The following is a 20,033-nucleotide window of genomic DNA, read 5'->3' as shown; positions in this document are numbered from 1 at the left end:
CAGGAAGAGGCATGCAGGGGGAGAAAACCTCTCATCGATGTTTTCAAGCAGTGGAACTGCCCCGTGAGAGTAGCATGTGCTAAATGAAAGGCTAGAGTGACATGCTTGCTTATGTTGAGTAAGCGCTTTGATCCCGTTGATTTTAGTGTACCGATGCGCGCTCATGCTATTTTACTCCTTGAGGTACTTGAAATGCCTGGTTTCAGTGAATCAATTGAGGAGTAATCCTGCTTAACACGAGGAGCAGCGGTATCAGAAGACAGCAAGGCTGTTTATGTAAATTCAGGTGGTCTCAAAGTATTGGGTTTCTGTCCTTTACCAGTGACTTCAGTGTTACTTATAACTGTAAGGAGGTTTAAGCATTTGTTTTCATGTGGGCAAAATCTATCATTGACTCCCTTGTAAGACAAATGGCTGTTCAGAAGCTTGCAAAGTAACGGTTTCACACTAGCTGTCCAAACGTTGTAAAAGCCCTGTGACTGTACGGGGTGTGTGACAGGCAGGAAGACTTAAAGATTTTCCTTATGACTGGAGGGTCGCAAGCCTGATCTGAAATAAAGGCTGTGTGTAAAGGACTTTCAGAACACATACAAAGCAACTGAAAAACAAAGGTGGGTGATGATCTGTGGGACTTCCCTTGTGCAGGTGTGATGTAGTTGCACCCAGAGATGCGCTGGGGTGGCAAGTGATGCTGTCCTTCCCTTCCAAGTCAGGAGCCAAACTAGCAAGAGGCTCCTATGAGCCCCTCCAGCATGTCACAGGGCAAGCGTGCTGCTCCACAGGGAGGAGAGGGTTTTGCCTGAAAGGATAAACACGCGATCACCAAGGCTAGTGAAAATGTCAATTCAGTGTCATACAGGTTAGCCCAGGCACCGTCCATCAGCGTGCCTGCAGCTTTTGAAGTCTTAATTTATGTTCCAAGCCCCAAACAGCTAAGATCAGCTCGTGGGAAAGAATACAGTGGTGTTCCAGTTAGTGGCGTTGTTTAACAACCTCATTTACAAGGGACTTGGAGATGGTCCGGTGGGATAGCCCACGTGCATGTGCCTGAGGACAGGCAGCCCGAGCTACCCCCTGAGCTCAGCAGGACTGTCCTACAACTCTCCCCTGCCCAAAACATACACACTCCCTCCCAATAATTGTTTTATTCAGATGTTGCCGTGACATCGGCCAAAAAATCCAAGGGCCTTTGAGAGACACTGATATTGTAGGTGGCTAAGTATGTTAAAAGTGCATTTGGCTACTGCCCTGTGTCAGAGCTATTCCTTTTCCTCTACCTAGTGTTGCATTGCTACTCTGGAGGCTCCGATCATATCATGATTTGTGTGTGAAGAGCTGCTAGTCTCAGGGGAACTCTTCAGAAGGGAATAATTTCTTATTAAAGGGGAGATTGAAAGTCGTTTTTGGATATTACACATTGAACAGTCAATATGTAATGCACATTAAACTTGCCAGTCCCAAGTCTATTACTAATTTTCCAAAAAGGAAATTGTGGTTTCTTTGCTGCTTCTCTGCTTGGCAATTTCCTAATTTTATTCATTTCCTAGATCGTCAGTTCAGCGTTTGAGGGTTTTACAACCTCTAGAATCTCTTGTGGAGCAGGAGCACAGCATTTCATCATTGTAACATTTGCCTTCCCCCTTTCCCCAGAGAAGTTCTGATCCTGTCACTGGAGCTTTACCTGGGTGGACAGATGCTTCCCAAGGTGCCATCAGCTTTTCCCCCAGCTGGAGGCAATATAAAGATTTTCCAGTGCTTATCGTCTTTTTCTGGGAAGGTCTCATTTGAAGTTAGATCGCTGTAGACATTTTTCCCTCTGCAGTGTAAGAACTTGCTGCCTTTGAAGTCTTTGGCTTTGCCATGTCCTCCCAGCTGATGGCACATCTTCATCTCTGTAGGTCTGGACCACTGTGAGCTGCACTCGTATTTCTGCATGCTGAGGAGTGGAGATGGCACCAGAGCACCCAACCTCCTGCCGTCACCGTCTCACAGCTCTGCACGGAGGGATAACTAAGCAATTTTCTAACAGCAACGAGTGAGAAAGTTGATGAGATATGCCCTGCGTCCTGTATACGTGTGTGTATGTATATACTTACACCTACACACAGAAATAGAGACAAAGCCCTTGTGTGTATATGTATGTGTATGTATATGTCTATATATTACACAAATATATATCATCCTAGAAAATTGTGTTCCCCCCTAGCAGAGATTCTGTTCCCCCTTTTTCCCACAGCACCCACCAAGCTGTAAGTGCTTTCAAAGATGAGCGTTGAGCTTTGGGCTGGGTGGGAGGGTGATAAGCGACTTACGCAGAACTCCTTCTGGAGGTGAAAATCAAAGGAATATGCAGCTTTTTATTTCCCTGGGAAAAAAATTATGCACATTGTTCAGAAGACAAAGGCAGATCAGTAGATTGGGTATGATGGCGGTATTTGAGATCATGACTTTGGGTGCTTATTTTATCTTTTTTTTTAGTGTTATAACAGAAGTGCTGCTTGTCTGCAGTGCTGGTGCAGACAGAAGGTCATGGCTGAATCCACACCCGTTCCCTTCTCCTGAGGATAAGGCACAAGATGACTAATAAAAAGCTGTATCACCCACTTTTCGGAGCTCCAGCTTGCACCTTCTCAAAAAACCTGTACAGCTTAATAATTTATTGCACGTTTTCCCAGACCTCACCAGCATTTCTCCTGCTGTGGCAGAATGGACCAGGTGGTGCTCAGCCCCTGGGTGGTTGGGGCTTTGGGCCCCTCCCAGGTGACCACCCCCAGACCTCCCTGTCCTGGAGGGGAGACAGCGCTCGGGGTGAGGCGCTGCCATAGCTGTGCTGCACACCTCGGTGTTCACAGGGCACGCACACCTGCCCCCGCGCCTTTGGGTTTAATTCCTGCACGGCAGCAAGACCAGGGCTGCACTACAATCATTTAAAGATGAGGAAAAATATTGTCACATGCATATGTATTTTTAACTGGGCATCAATTCACTTTTTGGGATCAAAATGGGTTTCCGACCCAATGTTTCGGTGCTGGGCTTGGCTCAGGCTGGCCTGGGAGCCCCAGCTGGCGCGTGCGGTTCCAGCATCCTCAGCTGACAGCAGGAGGCCATTTGCATGTTTTGCTCTTGTTCCTTGCGTCTTCGTGCCTGGAAAGCAGATAATTTTCTGGGAGATGGTAAGTGGCACTAAGAACAGAATAAGGAGACTGGAGGCAGGTCGCCTCTGTTCACGGGAAAAAGTTAATAAATGATGTGACAGGATGTTGTAGTATGAACATAACTCTTTTGATCTTCACCGCTGGCTTGCAAATCATGTGAATCTAAACAAATTTGTTGATACCTCAATCTATTAGTGATACATGCTGTCGTTACAGGTCTTTTGCGTTTCTGTTTATAAAGTCCTATTTAACACGCAACAGTCAAACTGTCAGCGGTCAGCCAGAGAGTTATTGTTCAAACCACAGTTCATCACGTATCTTATTTCTTCCTAGACTCTTCTGAGTTTGTATCGGAATCTTTATCGTTCGCTAATGAGAGTTGTGGAGATTTGCAAAAGTGAGGTCTAGTTCACCTTGGCATTGATGAAGTGTCAGTAACGATAAATACAGCGCTTGCTTTGTGCTGGAGGAGAACTTGTTTCCTTAATGAATAAAGATATAAAGGTAATACACAAGCTATCACAATTTTCTTTGATACATGAATTAACCTGTTATTTAACATTGCTTCTATACATTATCATCCATGGCAATTCCTGTTTGGAAGCATCCACAAGCATTTTAATGCTACCCAGTCCCCAACGGTCTCTTTCTACAGAATGAAGTGTCTATTTTTAAATATAGTCTGCCATTTAAAGTCTGTTAATATCTCATGCAACTACAGGTTGCCCCTGATTTGGTGTATAATCTTCAGTCTGTTGTCTATGGTAGTAATCACGCAGTAAATTTTGAGAACAGCATTGCCATAGCTGTCAGAGGGCATTGGTCTTCTGGGCGTCACTTTGGAGAGCCTCTGGGGCATTATCTGTGGCTCTCATCCAGACCCTTACAACAGAAGATTTCATATATAATTTTGTGAGGGATTGTTCGACAACACAGGCACAGCAGCTCGGTCTGATGGTGAAATGATAAAGTAGTTCTCAGAATGAAAATAATAATAAAAAGAAATAAATCCAGGACTCTATAAAGAAGAGGTGGTTGTGCAGAGAAAGGGCAGACTCTCCACTGTAAATACTGGAGCTGGTAGAAAGTCAAGAGTAGAGTAGGTAATGGGCCAATTGTTAATTTTAAACAGGGTTTAACTACTGGGCACTCTGTGCTGGTTGCTGCTCCTTGCCAAGGGGGTGGTGGATGCTGAAGGTGATGCTGAGGAGCACAGCAGGGGGCCGGTCCCTGCCAGGCCAGTGCCAGGGGGCCAAGCCAGAGAGCCATGAAGGTTCCCTCCTGCTCAGAAAATAATTTTTGGGATAGTCGCAGGGGAGTGTGAAGTCAAAAGTTAGCATTTTAGAATAAGTGTGCAAGTCAGTGGCTTTAACTTTAGTTAGGCTCTAGGGGTATGTTTTATTCAAACTGCTATTGAGTAGAGAATTTGTTCAATAAAATGGCTAAAGTCCTGGTCAGGATGAGCCTGCCGAAAGCTCAGCTGCGGATCCGCGTCTGTGTTAATAGCATTGGCCTCACTGGTAGCAAGTTGCCATGTGTGTCTCTGCAGTTGGGAAGCTGAGCGGGCTGCATGGCTCGTACCGGCTGCGGTAACGTGCAGTGCCTGCAGTGGAGCCACACTTGCCTTTTGGGCTGCTGCCGTGACTTGCACGTGGAGGTGTGTTACCATTGACAATGGCAACAGGATGAATAAAGAGTGTCCCTGGGAGCTGGTGGCTATACGCTACCATGGATGGAGACGCACCTTGGTGCAGTGCAGCAGCAGGGCTGCGCGATGGCTTTTGTCCCAGGGCGTCCGTGGGGTGCCATGAGACACTGCCCAACGCCTGTCCTCCCTGGCGCCCGCCTCGCGGAAATTCGCTGGCAAAGGGAGAGGAGGAGGAATTTCGGTTAAGGTGGGCAGGAAAGACAATTAGAGAGACTAGACCTGAACTCACATTAATTTGTGGGTGTGTGTGAATTTCTGCATGTGGCTTATCCTCCTCTGTTTTCCCCAGCACGCCCAGCTGAGCGCCTGGTGCTGGGAGGCGGAGGCAGCGTGCCTGCTGGGGTTCCTTGTCATGGTCACTGGTCGTACTGTGTGCGGGGCTAGTGTGCGGCTGACGCCCGCAGAGGTGATATATCCTAATGAAACGTGGTGGGTTTCAGCTCAGCGTTGTGCTCAACGTTGGACCATGCAGGAGTGCGTGCATTTTTCAGCCTGCTGCTCTGCTTGGTGGAAGCTGCTTAGTGGCGGGTTACAACTTGGGATCTGGATTGCAGCTCAAGAAATCAAAAGAGGCTCAGGGGGATGTCCTAATGTGAGATTATTACAAGCTGATGAACATCGAGCAAGGCTTGAATTAGAAAAGATTTTACCCCAGCTCAAAAAGTGACTTATCAGTATTTGTCTAAATTAGAGCAGAAATTGCAAATGTTTCCCAGGTGACATTTAATTTGCATAAAACCCAATAAATTCAAAGTTCACTCATCTATTATTTTGTAAAACGAGATGCAGTGTGTTGCTCACGTTTGGCTTTGCTCTGATTTTGCTAACAAACTTGTTGCCAGTGTAGTGCAGAGACGTTCAGAGGGGTCAGAAACCTCCCGCCCCACGTGCAGCCCTGGGGCAGGAGAGTTTGCATGGAATGGGGATTCAAAACGACACGTTCCCGGCTAAAAGAGTGAACCCCTATACAGAGGTGGTATGGTTTTTATAGGTTTATGCACAAATCAAAATACCTTATTTTCACCCAGTTGAAATGATTTTTTTTTTTTCAGCCCATCACATACTATGTAGTAACAGATTGCCTCTAGGAAAAAACATCAGTGTTGAGATGTGAAAGCAGTCTCCCGCATTAATCCAGACTGATCTATATGGATTAATGTATTGATTTTTGCCTTAGATAACAGGAAAGTTTCTTGCAGAGGTGATGGGTATTATGAAGAGATGTACAGAAGCTGGTGATGCAAAGGTCTTTGTTCAGTTTGTTAAAACTCATTATGGTCTTTCTTGCATAATCTGGTATTATGCAATTTCATTAAAAAGAAAAGTTGAGTATATCTAAGGGTGGTCCCTATAATTACCAAATTTCTTTGAAAACTCAATTAAGAAGCCATCTGGCCTAGGGATTTTATTGACCTGTCACAGGCTAATTACGTTGAAAATTTAATCTTTTATGATTATCATTAGTAACTGCCCAGTGCTTTGAAAAAAACTTTTGTCTCCAAGTGTTGCCATCTTTAAATTTCAGAAAGTAATGAGGGGAATGTTTTTATAGCACTAGAGGAAATGTTCTCTTAAGAGTGAATTCCAATATATTATAAATGTAACCGAAATAAACAGTAGTCAGGAAATGTGGAAGCTTGTATTTAGAGCCCTAATTCAGAAAACACTTGAAAGGGCTTGAATACGCATGTCCTTTCCCATAAAAATATCTTGAGAGCACAGGATTTGGGGTTAGTACTTTCTGTGCTCTGGCAGACAGGAATGTCCCGTGTCCTTCCATGTGCTTCACCTCTTGGCATCCCTTCTTTGTGCAGGCACCTGCAGGCTAGAAATGAAAGCAAACTTACAGACCAGCAATTTTGGGAAGAATATTGTTGGCCTGTGGTTTTCATCTTGATTTTTTTTCATGTCTGCACGTTGCTGGTGCTTCCCTGTAGCTGCTGAGCTCCTGACCCACTGAGCAGCACCAGCTATATGAGCATGGTCAGATCAGCTTGATGAAGCCTTCCTTGGGAATAATGAATCTACATGTGAAGTAGGAATGGAAATCCATGTTATTTTGAATTTTAGGTGATGGCTGGGGAAGTGCTCAGTCTGCCTGTTCTGCTGGAGCAACAGCCAGGGATGCTGGAGGAACGTGCCACCATGCTGCTTCTGCTCCCTGGTCTGGTTTATGCCTGTGGGAGCTTCAAGCATGCCTTTGGGTTGTAGCCTAAGGGTGTATCGCAGCCTGCCCAAGGAGGGTGAAACCCCACTCGGGTCCCAGAGCTGGAGAACCCAGGCGTCAATCTCCCTGCCCATCCCACGCATCCCATCTAGGCAGCATTGCTGGGTCAGTCCAGGGTGTTTTGGCTTTGGGCAGGCCGAGTCCAACCCATCCCCACCAGTCACGAGGAGACGGCGTTTCCTTGCTGGGACACCCTCTGGAAAGCTCCATCCCCCCTCTCGCTCCTTTGGCTCTGATGATTTTCCATCCTGCCCTTGCATCCCGTAAAGAGTTCCTCCATCATCTCACTATTAATTATGGATAGCATGCCAATATTCTTGAGTGTAAACCAATTAAAATAAATTACATTCAGGTGGGCATTAGGGCATATCGCTTTCATTTCCCTGAAGCATCTCGCAGCGCTTGTCAGCGGGCGACAGCTCCTTCCTCCCCGGGGATTTTCTCTTGCACGGAGAGCTTCCCGTCGTGGCTCTTTGAAAGGGTTATTTCCACCGCTGGTTGTTTCTTAGCACGCACCTTCTCGCTGCTCGTCGCTTTGGAGGCATATCGATACGAGGCAGCTGATGGCCATCGCTGATAACCCGGGGCCGGCTGGGCGATAGGGGAAGTTTTTACATTGACTCTTCCACAAACGGGTGGATTCTGGCAATTTATTAAGCGCTGTAAGGAAAAAGTTTTCCATCCCACTTACACTTATGAGGACAGACACTTCTGTGTAAGCAATAATTTATCAAAGGAAAGTACTGCACTAACCTAGTATCATTTGTTAAACCCATGTTGCCTTATATCCCGTTTTCCGGCTGTTCGTGCCTTTTAAAAATCTCTTTTGATGTCTCACATATATCTGAGTCAGACTAAGAGGTCCCAATCTCTTTCCCTTTGTGGCTTAGATATAAATGATGCATTTGGAATTCTTCAGTGAAATATGTAAAACCTCAGTTTACCAGATAACAGCATGAGATGCTGAGTTCCAAGCTTGTTTTAGGATTTATTGGATTAAAAAAAAATATTTACCTATTAATGACTTATTATCCACTGGAGTCCTTTAATATGAATTACTATTACCAAAGAAGTACTATTTTATCTGGGTTTGCAGTTAGCCTTCCTCCATTGGCTCCTTAGTGCAGCTAATTTAGCAAAATTGCATTTAAATGAGTCCCTGATGAGAGACCCAGAGTTCACATTTTTCTTTTAATAGACATGTTAGTCTTCCTGCATGCTAAAATTCCATAAATGGCTCTTCACTCCTCACATGCGAGACAGCTATTATATATCAGCCGGTGCATTATATTCCTGGCCTCACCTTGGGGAATTACCGAGTAGGCATGGCGCTGCTTTGAGCTGAAAGACAGGCTTTTTAAATTGGATAATTTATATTTATATAGTGGTCGGTATCCTTTATCCGAGAAGCCTTGTAAAAAAAGCTTCTTTCAACAAAGTTAATTTAAAAAAATAAATTAATTCAATACAGGTAAGATTATGTTTTTTCTTCAGGCTGAAGCCTTTGAAAGTTAAATTGTTTTAATTTTGGGCTTGCTGTTGCCAGCCTGTTATGTAGTCCTGTGAAATCCTGCTGCTGGTGCACAAAATACTTCAGCTGGTGAAAATACGGGGATGATGCAGGGGTTCTCTCCCCCCCAGCCTCAGTGTGACTCCTGTGCAGTTCTGGCTGGAGGGGAAAAGCCGTGGGAGCACGGCGGGTGGATGTGTTGGTTCTCTGGGCAGGGCGGTAGGTGGGGGCCAGCTGGGATAAGGGGCCGGAGCCACAAAGTCCTCTGAAGGGTTTTGCACCATCTTATGTGTCAGAGGAGCATCTGCTCTGCAGGGCCCTTGGGCTGCAGCAGCCCTGGGACTGGTTTAGTAGCAAAAGTTGTAAGTCAGTTAAAATACTCCTCTTACTCCTGCCTGGCCGGTGGAACTCTGCAGCTGCTTTTTGGTGCTGGGAGGAAAAAAATCCCTGGCTTTTCTCTAGTGGTTCCTACCCACGGCAGTTTAATCTGGATTCTGTGCGTTGCGGGATGCGGTATTTTCTGTGAGTGCAGTGCAGTGTGCTGCAAGAACCAGCCTTTACTGCGATGTGCTTAATTCTCTGCCCTTAGGATGAGCAACAAGAACATGTTTTGGTTCTAACTGCTCAGGCGCAGGCCTTGTGTCACCTGCAGCTGTCTGTAGAAACGTGCAGAGGAATTTGCCTTCGATACGTGAAGAAAAAATAGTAGGGCGGTCGCCTGTTTGCAAGAGGGGCTTTGCATCCTTGTGGGACTTACTTCTTTTGAGATGGTCCTTGGCAGAGACAAAATGATCTAAAAGTGGCAGGTTTTTAAAATTTTCTGTCTGAAGCAGCTTACACTGAATTTAGTTAATAAAAAAATAAATTTATGTTAGTGACGTGATTTTCTTACTTGTGACTACAACATCTGTGCTATTGATATTTGCAGACTTGTTTGCAAAGCTCTCGTTTAAGGCAAGGCTCTCTGTTCTGTAACATTTGCAATTTTAGGGGTTTCTCTTGCCCCGAAAGCTGTGCTGCTGCTGCACGTCGGATGGGTTGCCAGAGGTGGATTGACGAGAGATGCTGGTAAGTAACTGGGATGCGTGGGGCTGGGCAGCAGACAAGCCTGAGTCCCATCGTCACCCCATGGATGTTCTTTGCACAAAATCCTTGAAGTGGGAGCCTCGCATCAGTTGTGGGAAGTAGTGGCCAAGTCCTTCATTACTTGAAAAATGCAAATGAAGGCAAAGTGTGGGTGGAAATGGGGGGTTTCTGTTTGATTTTATTCATGGCATGAATGCCATATTTCACATAGATGGGCAGTGTCATGTCCCCTTGTACCTCAGTGTCACCTGAGCAGTCTCCCGAGGAGAAAATGCTTAAGTTGTCCCTGTAACGTCAAAACCTCTCAGGCAGACGGTAGAGCTGCAGCAAATGTTTTGGCTGCTGCTCCTGGCCCAGAAAAAAGGGAGGGTATGGGTCAGGGGAAATATTTTATGAATTCCTATGAATTTTGGTTAAATACTTCTGGTTGGGAAAAAATCTACACAAAAAATTTCGTTTTGATATTTCAGAGAAAAAAATTAATTTGATTTTATTTTTTACTATTCCAATTTGTTTTATTTCTAGTGCAACCATCCTGTATGTCAAGTGCTGGTATTGATCACAGAGTTCTCGTGATCCATGTTAAATTGGCTTTGGCAGATGCTGACGTCTATATAAAAAAGAGAAAATACAGCCACAGCCTGCTTCAAAGAGGGACTTTGGTGGTGTTGGCTTTTCTGCCCAGGGGACTTCTCCGGCAGCCTCCGGTGGCCCTTTATGGTTCAGTTACACATTGCCACCAGGACGATGCTGTGCTGCTGTTGAGATCTTTCCTGCAGTGTACATGCTCTGCCACTTGCCATGTGCTCCAGGGAATGCAGGTAAATCTCCCCTGCTCCTTATTTTTGGGGTTTCCTGTATGTCTTGAATACCCTGCTGGCAGCGGAGCTGCTTGTCGTGGTGAGCCTTTCGGAGGAGGCTCCCCATCGATGCCATCCAGGCTCCTGCCACAGCGCATCAGTCAGGTCCAGGCGCAATTAGTGATAATCCAAGGTTTTACTTTGTTTAGACTGATGCAATCTTTTAAATTTTATAAATCAGAAGAGACCATTTATCTTATTCCCCAGGCACCACTAATGACCAATTAAAAACCGTAATTAACTGGAGCAAACCCATGAGAAATTGCAAGGCAGCAGAAACGCAGCTCCCAACCACCTGGAAGAGCATCTCCCCCCACACTTGCACCCTGCGGGCTGGCCTGAGAAGGGGGCTGACACAGGCAACATCATGGCTTTTTGTTGCTGTTTGCTCTCCAGCATAAAGGGTTAGTATATAAATAAGATGTTTCATTTTTCTAGATTAATTTTAGCTCAAAATTCAGAAAGAAGGATGCTTTGGTTGGTATTACTAAAGCAGTAGAGACAAGGAGCAGAGCCGCCCTGAACAGCAAGGGGTACCTACGCCTATATACAATGATGTATATACACAGTTATTCAAGGGCTTTGTCTCTCAACAGCAGCCAAACCCCCCAAACCTTTCATTGATGCAACACGAGCATTTACACACGCGCAAGACTTGATGTTCCCTTGCAAGGCTTTGGTGTCTCAGCTGGCTGTAATCCCGGGACTCCTGAAGGTACAGGCTGGAAAGGGTGGTTTAAAGAACCTAAATCGTGTCGGTAGGAAACAGGACGCTATTTTGACATTTTTCCATTCATTCCTACTTCACAGCGACAGATGTGCTGTCTGGATTTGATCTGAGCTCTACAGGAGTCAGTCGGGATTGCGCTTTAAAAGAGCAAAGGCATCTTGCCGTGCAGCCTACGGAGAGACAAGCGCCACGCTTTGCCGGGGCTTCTGCTTGTCTTGCACAGCGCAAGGATGTTCAAAACAAACATTTTTGAGATAAACGGGTTTCTTAAATGTATCACTCAAATTACTGTTGATCATTACTCTGGGAAGCCTCTTGAATGAAAAAAACAAGCACTGCAAAGCTTTAAATAAAGCAGGATTCAGAATAAAATCAGAAAGGGAAGTATAGCTGAGATCGGGCTTGGGCAGAGCCATTAATTAAAAATGACAGTGAATAAAAGGGAGAGGAATGACAGCACCGCTTTTAAAGAGAAATTAATGTGAATCTGCATGATTTCTGCTGCTTTTTCTAGGCAGGCTGGGCTTGGCACCATACGCCTCTGCTCTGGGACTGTGAAGGGGGTTTGTGCTACAAATTTGTTGGTTTTAGAAGAGAGATGGTGAAAATGTACCGTTATTTTAAAAAATGTGGAGGCTAGAGTTGGACCAATAAATATATAACAGACTGAACCAGGAACAGTATCGGGGGAAATGACTTCTAAATTAGCCATGATATTAGAAGAATAATTAAACAGTATTTACTTACAATTATAGCCAATAACTTTTTTTATGTTGTGATTAATTAAATTCTAAGATTTCCTCATACTCTCTGCATATATTAAACATGGAAATTAATTTTCTCTAACCAACTCATTAAGGTCCTGAAATGCTGTGTATTCCACTTTAATCAGTTATTCTTTACTTTGCATTGTAAATCTTTACATGCACAGCAATCAGCCTGAGCTCCCAAACAGAGCCAGTGGGGAGCTGCGAGTTACGGTCGAAGCCACTTACCTCCGGTTCTGTATGGGAAGTTCTGGCTCTGTGGCTTCTGAGAAAATAAAACCAGTTCCCATTGAAGGCATCAGCTGTTTTTTGAACATTGGGTTTTGGTCATCTACCAGGTAGGACCGAAAGGGTGATTTCACACCACCAATGTGCAGGCACTGAAGTTACCTGCTGATGTAGATGGGAGCATCCAAAGCCATCTCCAGGTGCTTTCACGCCAAAATCCAGTATTTGCTATTTGCCAGGCGTTTCTATGTGGAATCATTTTCTTTTAAAATAATTTTTTAATCATATAATTTTATCTGAATGCACAGATGCTTCTCTCTCATGCATGCAATAGGTGAATTCCCTGTTTTCATTCAGACAAGGAAATCTGAAGTGAAATCTGAGGCCTGAAAGCGGTGAGTGCTGGGGGAGCTGGGGCTGGGCTCTGCAGCCTGGGTACATCACATCCTAGTGGAAAAGGTGGGGTTTTGTGTGTGTGTGTACCACTTGGCCCCCCATCCCCTTCCCCTGGCAAAACAGGAGATGATACCAGCACCTTCATGGGTGCTAGGATACTGCATTTTCCAGGCTTAAAATAAAACCAGCCATTTTCAGAGTTATTGCTCTGCACAGATACCCTCGTGTGATAGCGCTGCAGTGAGCCGCATCCAGGATTCGTTTCCTGTTGGATAAATACGCCTGGAAGCAAATCAGCGCGGGCGGGATGAGACAACTTCTGCTTAGTACAATATTTGAATTAGACAGTTCAATAATTGCATCCTTAAATATATTAAAGTCTGTTTCTTGAAATTTGGTGAAGGCTGTTGGAGCCGTCCAGTAGCTTTTGTTTGGCTGTAGTATCTTAAGAGTTGAAATCCCAAACACATACAGTACTAAGAGACTGCTGAAAATTTCCAGCAAGCGTTTCCACGCTAATTAGCTCCCCAGAGGTATGAGATTTGAGCAGAGGGAGCCAGCTTTGCTCTTCTTTTCCATTGGCATTCAGGGAGTGTCGAGCTTAAAATCTCGAGCCATAGCTGATTGCCATAAATGATTAATATGCTATTTATAGGATACAATTTCTTCAGTATACAATAGGTGCATTTTAGTCAGCCTTTCAAGGCTCTTCAAACTAGATTACAGTGAGAGGCTGCTTGTTAGGTCTGGTGCTGGTCAAAAGCCTAAACCAGTTCAACACGTAGCCTTACAGCGACGATGTGTTGACACAGCTATACAGCATGCATCCTGTCTGATGATGTCAAGGACAGACCTTACCCGTCCCTTCTCTTTGACAGGTGACATTGCCCCAGCTGTGGCTCGGGAGGAGTTGCCTGTACCACAGATACACCCTGGAGAAGAGGCGTGAGATGTGCCTGCCTCCTGTCCGGAGAGCTGGGGGTGCTGGGGAGCATCCTGCTCCAGCTGGACCACCCCACTGCTGCCCTGCCTGGGCAGCCAGGGCCAAAGCACCACAGCTCGTAAAACACAGCAGAAATACAGTTGGCTTCAGCAGATGGGAACTGCTTCTTCGGAAAAAGCTGGTTAAACCATATTGTCCCTAGTTAAATTCTATGTCTATACATGTATGGCTGGATATATATTTAGTAGACCACATTGCGTATCTCTTATCCAACTAATTAGTCGGGTGAGAAAAATACTCCTTTAACTTTGTTGATTTAATTCCTGGTTTTCAGGCTATTGACAAGAGGGTTCACAGGCATTTTGGGTGAGGCATGGGAACACAGGAGCTCCTGGGTTTTGGCTGCCTGGCTGCCTTAAAATCTGCTAGCTGGGCAGAGAGCCCTCATTATTTAAAGAAGCAAGTAGGAATTAAGCAGATTGGATACAGGCAACTTGCACAGACCCTCGCTTTCACAGTTATAGCTGTAGCATCCTTCCTGCTCTACCAGGCACCAAGCAGGAACCAGCTCTTCTTCCTTTCCATCTGCTGTCCTGAGGTCATCCATCAAACCCTTGCCATGGTCGTGCTGCTGGGCCATCAGCTGGTGGGAGCGCGGGGAAGGGCAGGCACGGCTCCTGGGGAGCGCAGGGGGGGTTGCCTGTGCGGAGAGGGGAGGGAGGGCGGCCGGAGCACAGCAGACCAAATAACATCATGGAGAAATGGGTTTTGGAGGCGTGGAGAAGCATCGAGGGTTGGTTTTCTCCTCTTGGTATTGGACTTGGGAACCAACTGAGGAATGTACTGCCCAGTGCAGGAACTGTCAAGCTTTCCAATTTCATTTTGTGCTCAGAAATCAGGGTTTCTGGCAGAGAGCAGATGCACGTGTGCCTCTGGTGTGGCACGGTGGGAGGCAGTCATGCAGCCTGCTGGGGAGTGTTTCACGGTGCCTTGCAAACTTTCTTGAAAAAGGCTTAGAGATGTAATATTTGAGATGGATTTTCTCTTTTTTTTTTTTTTCACTCGGGGTGGAATGTGGCAAGTTTAACTCTTGCAAGGCGTTATCTGCAGGATCTGTACAATGTCTGACTCGTGGCAGCTGCAGGGCAGGGCAACATGCAACCTTTGGAAAATCCAAGTTTCCCAGTAATTCCGTTCATTCCTCCTTTAAACAAACTGATGGTTAAAAAAAATTGGTGTCTTTGCAGTGGTTGTCAAACAGCAGCACTCAGGCTTCATTTGCAGGAATAGGTGAATATTTATTTTGTAATTAACAGTTAATTATGAAATCAAAAAGGCTTTTAAAAACTAGGTCTGCTGTAAGTAGGAGGGAGAGCTATCACTGCTCTGCATGGATGGTGGTCACCTTACCCGTGAGGGGCTCAGAGTGTGCCAAAGTCCCCTGGGACCCCCGGCAGGGCTGAAGGGAGGGCATGGGGAGGGGAGGCACTGCGCTCTGCATCTGATGGCGCTGAGATGTTAATAGAAAATAGATCATCCTTACCTGAGCTATAATTAGCCGACTGAATTATATTAAACCACAGTTATTTTAATTTCTGATAAAAATTGGATAATAAAAATTTGGTCTTTTTTTAATGGTGCATTATTATCTTACAGATAGGGTAATTCGGCTTATTAATTATTCCAAGATACCCAGAGCTTCCTTTTTTTAAGAAGAAAATCCACATTTCTTTTTTTTTTCCATAATCTTGTCTAGGACAGATTAGTAAAAGTTGCTACTGTAGGTCTTGTGTAACTGTATTTTGCTGCGAAGTCTCATTTGGGATCCCTTGGAGGGGGCAGCAGCCTGTGGCCGCGGAGTGTTGCTGCGGTGGGACCATGACAGCCCATGCCGGGGACGGGGAGAACCCACAGCCCCACTGGTCCCAGCCTTAGGCAGGTGCCAATGCACCCAGTTCAGGTCCTATGTCTGGAGGAAGGCGCAGCAAGCATCATCAGCTGCATAAAAAATTTTGGGGCTGATGTCCAGGCAGAAATTCACTTCCATGAGGAGCCACCCGGTCTTACCATGGTGAGACCAGAGGAAAATCCTTTTCCCTCTCTGCACATGGATTCGTGCACGAGATGGCTCATCCGTGGTAGGCAGATGGTCGCAAGATTGCTGTTTACTCTGCTATTTCTTTCTTCTTCTGAATTGTTTTTATTTTAGTATGTGAGCAAGTCATGACGAAAAAAACCAGGTTAACCCCCAAATCTTCTATCAGAGTGCGTAGAGCCGAGCTGAGCGGTGCGGCAGGCACAGGGCATGCCTGGGTCAGGGCAGTGGCAGCTCTGCCACAGACCTCCTTTCTTCTCTTTTTTCCATAAGCAAATGATGGAAATGAGATTTGGGATCTTGCTAAAGCACTTGGCTCAAAGAGCAGCTTTCTAGTGATCTTGTTATTTGAGGGAGAAATTGAATTTTTCTCTAACCAATATTATTCAGATTAGATACGCACCTTTTTATGGACATAACTTCAGAGTTGTTATAAAAGATGAGCATGCCTGGAAATCGAAATGTAAACCAAAGACTGAACTCGGGAATGCTGCTAAGGAAGCTGTGTGTGTGTGTGCACTGCCTGTAAATTTTTGGCACTGGAACTGGGTTTTGACATCATGGGAGGAGTGCAAATGACTCATTTTAATTTGTTATTATACAAATTTATATAAATCATATCACTCCCTGCAAAGCTGCTCAAAAAAGGGAGAGGGTGTTTTTTAGTCAATCATCTGCTGTTATAAATTGAAGGGAACTTTGTGAAGTGTCTAAAGGCAGAAATCTAATGCTCTGACAAGGGAAACCTCGAGTGCACAAAATGGATGTGTAACAGAGACCTTAAAGGCGCTTCAGGCCAAAGTGTTTTGAGTTCTGTCTTTGCCGTGAGAAAAACAGTTGCATGTCAAGCTACATGAGGAAGTGCTGGAGCTGGAAGTTACAGCTGTGCTGGCGTGGTGCTTGGGATGCCCTGGCAATGAGAAGTGATGTGCACAGCAGGCTGTCAGACAGCAAATACAAAACCAGCAAAAAATCCCAAACCCCAACCTCACGTGACATTAGCTCCAAGCAAAACATGCTTCATCAGCTCAGCAACTTTCATTACCTATTGGTAATGATCTCTCTTCAGTCACAGGGAGACAGAGGACAAATTAAAATATAAAAATCTACTGAGCATGTTATACATTTCAGACATTGAGTGCGGTATGTAATTTAGGCAGAATCCGGCTCAGAAATATCCCTTGTACAGCTAATATCCACACGCTGGCTCTCTGCGACCGCTCGCTCCTCTGCCCAGCCCCTCGGAGCGTGTAACTCTAACAGATTATGGCAGCTTCAGCATCTTCCCAGTCAAAAAAGTGCGTGTTTCTTTTCATATGCCAAAATATTTGACATAAATGCGGATTCGAAAAGCACAAATGTAGCAACAGGACAAGAATCTTTCCCAATATTTACTTGTGATCACTGCGAGGCGATGCTGGTTCTGCGTGGTGGGATGGTGGACGTCAGGAACTGCACGTGGAAAGGTCTTGTGGTGCAAAGAAGTAATTTTGCGAGTTAATTTGGTGAAATCCAGGGTTGTTTGCACTGGGATGAAAGCTGTCCCCGGCTCTCCCCCCGGTGTGGAGCTGTTGTTTTGGGGGCATGCTTTAAAATTGATGGACTCTTGCCCAAAACCCAGGAGTATTTTCCTGCAGTGCAATTACTCCTCAGGCTAAATCCTGCAAGTAGTAGGAGATTTTTTTATTTAATCTCGATCCTTAGGAAGGACCATTGATCATCCGGTCTGACCTTTCTTCATCCCAGGCCATTAAGCCTCACACGGGTGCCTCTGTTGTAAGCCCACAGACATCAGTTAGACCCGAGTATTACAGTCCTTGGGAAACTCTGTGCCGCCGGAGTGTGAGGCACCCGTACAGGCAGGGAGCAGGGGAAATAGGATACATGATCCTACCTGTCCTGAGTCTCCCGGGTTTCACTTTGTACAATCAGAGATTTCATTAATTTTTACAGCCCTGATGTGTTTTCTTAATTTTTGGGGTGGTTGCTTGCTAGATGTTCAAACTGGCTGCCTCAGTCTTCAGGACCATTCCTGCCATGACAGCAAGAAGAGCTGGGGAAGCTGCTGGTGCTACATGTGGAAAATTGGAGAGAGTGTGAGCAAGCAAGAGCAGCTATCGCTTATGCTCAGGGTAGGAAAATTAAAATAGGATGCAGGAAATGTGATGCAATCTGCCAGTGAAAGTATTTCTCGGGTGATCAGCAGAGGTGAGCAAAGATGCATGGAAAAGCAAACTTGCCACAAAAAATATTCCAGCAAAAGATGGGTTAAACGCAGAGGATTCCAAATTGAAAAGAAGGAAAAAAAAAAAAAAAAGATAATTTGGGGTGAAACTTAGGGAAATGGATAAGAAAGTGGGTATACATGAGAACATGGAGGAATTGTTAGCAAGTCACTGGATTCATATGAAGAAACACAAACCCAAGGAGGGGTGAGCAGCCAGGTGCTGTCCTCACCTGCCCGGCTCCCCCCTGCCCTCCCCAGCTCAGGGCCACGCTCCCGGGGTGGCTGCCGCCGGCACCTTCCTCTTCGTTACCGGTTTATTAATAAATAAGGGAGTGGGGCTTTGCTGCTGCTCCGTGTGCACGTCAAAGCAGGCTTGCTGTAAATTCAAACCCTGCCAGCTCAGCCTGGCCTTGGGAATTCAAACTTTGTTCTGCATCCACTTGCGCCAGCAATGAGATCCCTGGCCGAGAAGCTGGCGGGTGTCTGTGCTGGTGGGTGAGGCAGCCAAGGAGGCAGCTGGCCCCACCACAGCATCCCAGCCTCACCGCGGGATCCTGCTGGGAAGCAAAGCACATTTTTTAACCAGGTTCCCAGAGCATCGGCGGAACGGCTGAAACCTGTCTGCCTCTGCATCAGTCTTCAGTTCCCTGCGTTCGTGGTGCCAGGCTGTGCTTTGCTCGGTAATGTCAGTCCAGGTCAGAGGCCGAAGAAGCCATCAGCCCCGTGATCGAGGTGGAGTTTGCTAGCAGGTTCAGCAAAAGTGTCCAGAACCAGCCGGAACGCGATGGTACACACGGGCTCCAAATCACCAGATTTGCCTTCAACAGCAACAGTGCCCAGGCCAGTTTCTTCATGTCCTGATCTCCCCGGCTTTGTTAGAAGTACTGCCTTTAGCTTGTACTAACGGTGCTATTAAAAGCTGGGTTATCTGCCAGTGTAAATGCCTGGTAAGAAATGCAGATGTGCAATGCAAAGTGGAGAGTAAGCTTTGGGCAGAGCTTTCAGCTGACATTTGGGAGCCCTGCCGTGGCAAGTTGGTGGCTCAGCCAACACTGGCAAATCTCCTGCTTCCCAGCCCACCCATGGCATTGGCTTGGCTGCAGTGTGCGTGTCCCTGGGGAAAAAATGATCCGAGATGCTGAGCAGGACACCCAGCCGGGCCCAGGACCTGCACCCTGCAGCGGGGCTGGGGGTGGCCGTGGACCAGGCTGTGTTTGCCCAGCGCTGCCACCCCGCTGCAGCGTGCCGCCGCCTTCGGAGACAAAAGGAGGTGGGTACAGGAGAAGAGAAATGGAATTATTAAAAAAACCCCGCCTTTGTGCTTATCCAGATGGCAGATGGAGGTGGCCAGTGATTACCAAACGCAGCCACATTCCCAGCGCTGGGTGGTGGGGACAGCCTGGCCCCGGCGGCCATATGTGCCTTGCTGAACTTGACATTGACACAGCTGGGCACAGCTGGCGCCTCTTGGCCGCTCCGTCTGCAGGGCTGGAACTGAACGCGGGAGATGGACCAAATGTTGTAGCATCTCTGACGATAAGGACATTCCAGCTTCTATAGAGCCAAAAATACGTGGCAAATATTTTGCTCTTTGTCACAGAGCGATTCTGCCTTCCTCGGCATCGCCTCCTGTGTCACTAATGAATTCTTGTTTGTTTGTTACTGTTTGATTTTCTTCCCACAGAGGACTGATTTATTAATAGGAAGAAAACAAGCAATAAAGAATCCCTCCAGCTATTTAACTTAGCTTGACTTCTTACTCTTCTTTGTTAGCTAAATTAAAAACAATCCAAATCTACGGGAACCTTACTTCTAATACGGGGAGCTGTAATTATTAGCAGCTATATTTACCAAGACACTGTCTGAACTTGTAACCAGATTTTAAATGAGTGCATTATCAGGGCAGGGAATAAAAGAAGCTGAATTCAGTTACGCAGTTTAACCCACACTGTGTGGAGCCTCTTTTCCCTTTTCATGCCAAGAAAGTGTTTATTTACCAATTTTTCATGAGTTGACATTCACTTTGCATACACAACTGCAAAATATCTATAAACACAGGAGACTGCACATCCCTGAGACGTGCTGGAGCCAGGGTTCAGTG

General features: G+C 45.9%; 1 long non-coding RNA gene across 1 annotated transcript; it reads left to right on the top strand.

Annotated features, from left to right (window-relative positions):
* Positions 1-18,520, top strand: LOC106631247 (uncharacterized). Its single transcript, XR_008734364.1, has 6 exons — positions 1-2,080; positions 2,479-3,173; positions 9,591-9,668; positions 10,212-10,507; positions 10,754-10,950; positions 11,143-18,520. It is a non-coding gene; the product is annotated as an uncharacterized LOC106631247 (long non-coding RNA).
* The last annotated feature ends 1,513 nt before the right edge of the window (positions 18,521-20,033 follow it).

The sequence above is a fragment of the Falco cherrug genome, chromosome 11 (assembly GCF_023634085.1).
Source record: "Falco cherrug isolate bFalChe1 chromosome 11, bFalChe1.pri, whole genome shotgun sequence".
Taxonomy (NCBI): domain Eukaryota; kingdom Metazoa; phylum Chordata; class Aves; order Falconiformes; family Falconidae; genus Falco; species Falco cherrug.
Note: the sequence above shows the minus strand (reverse complement) of the source record. Positions and strands in the feature narration are given on the sequence as shown.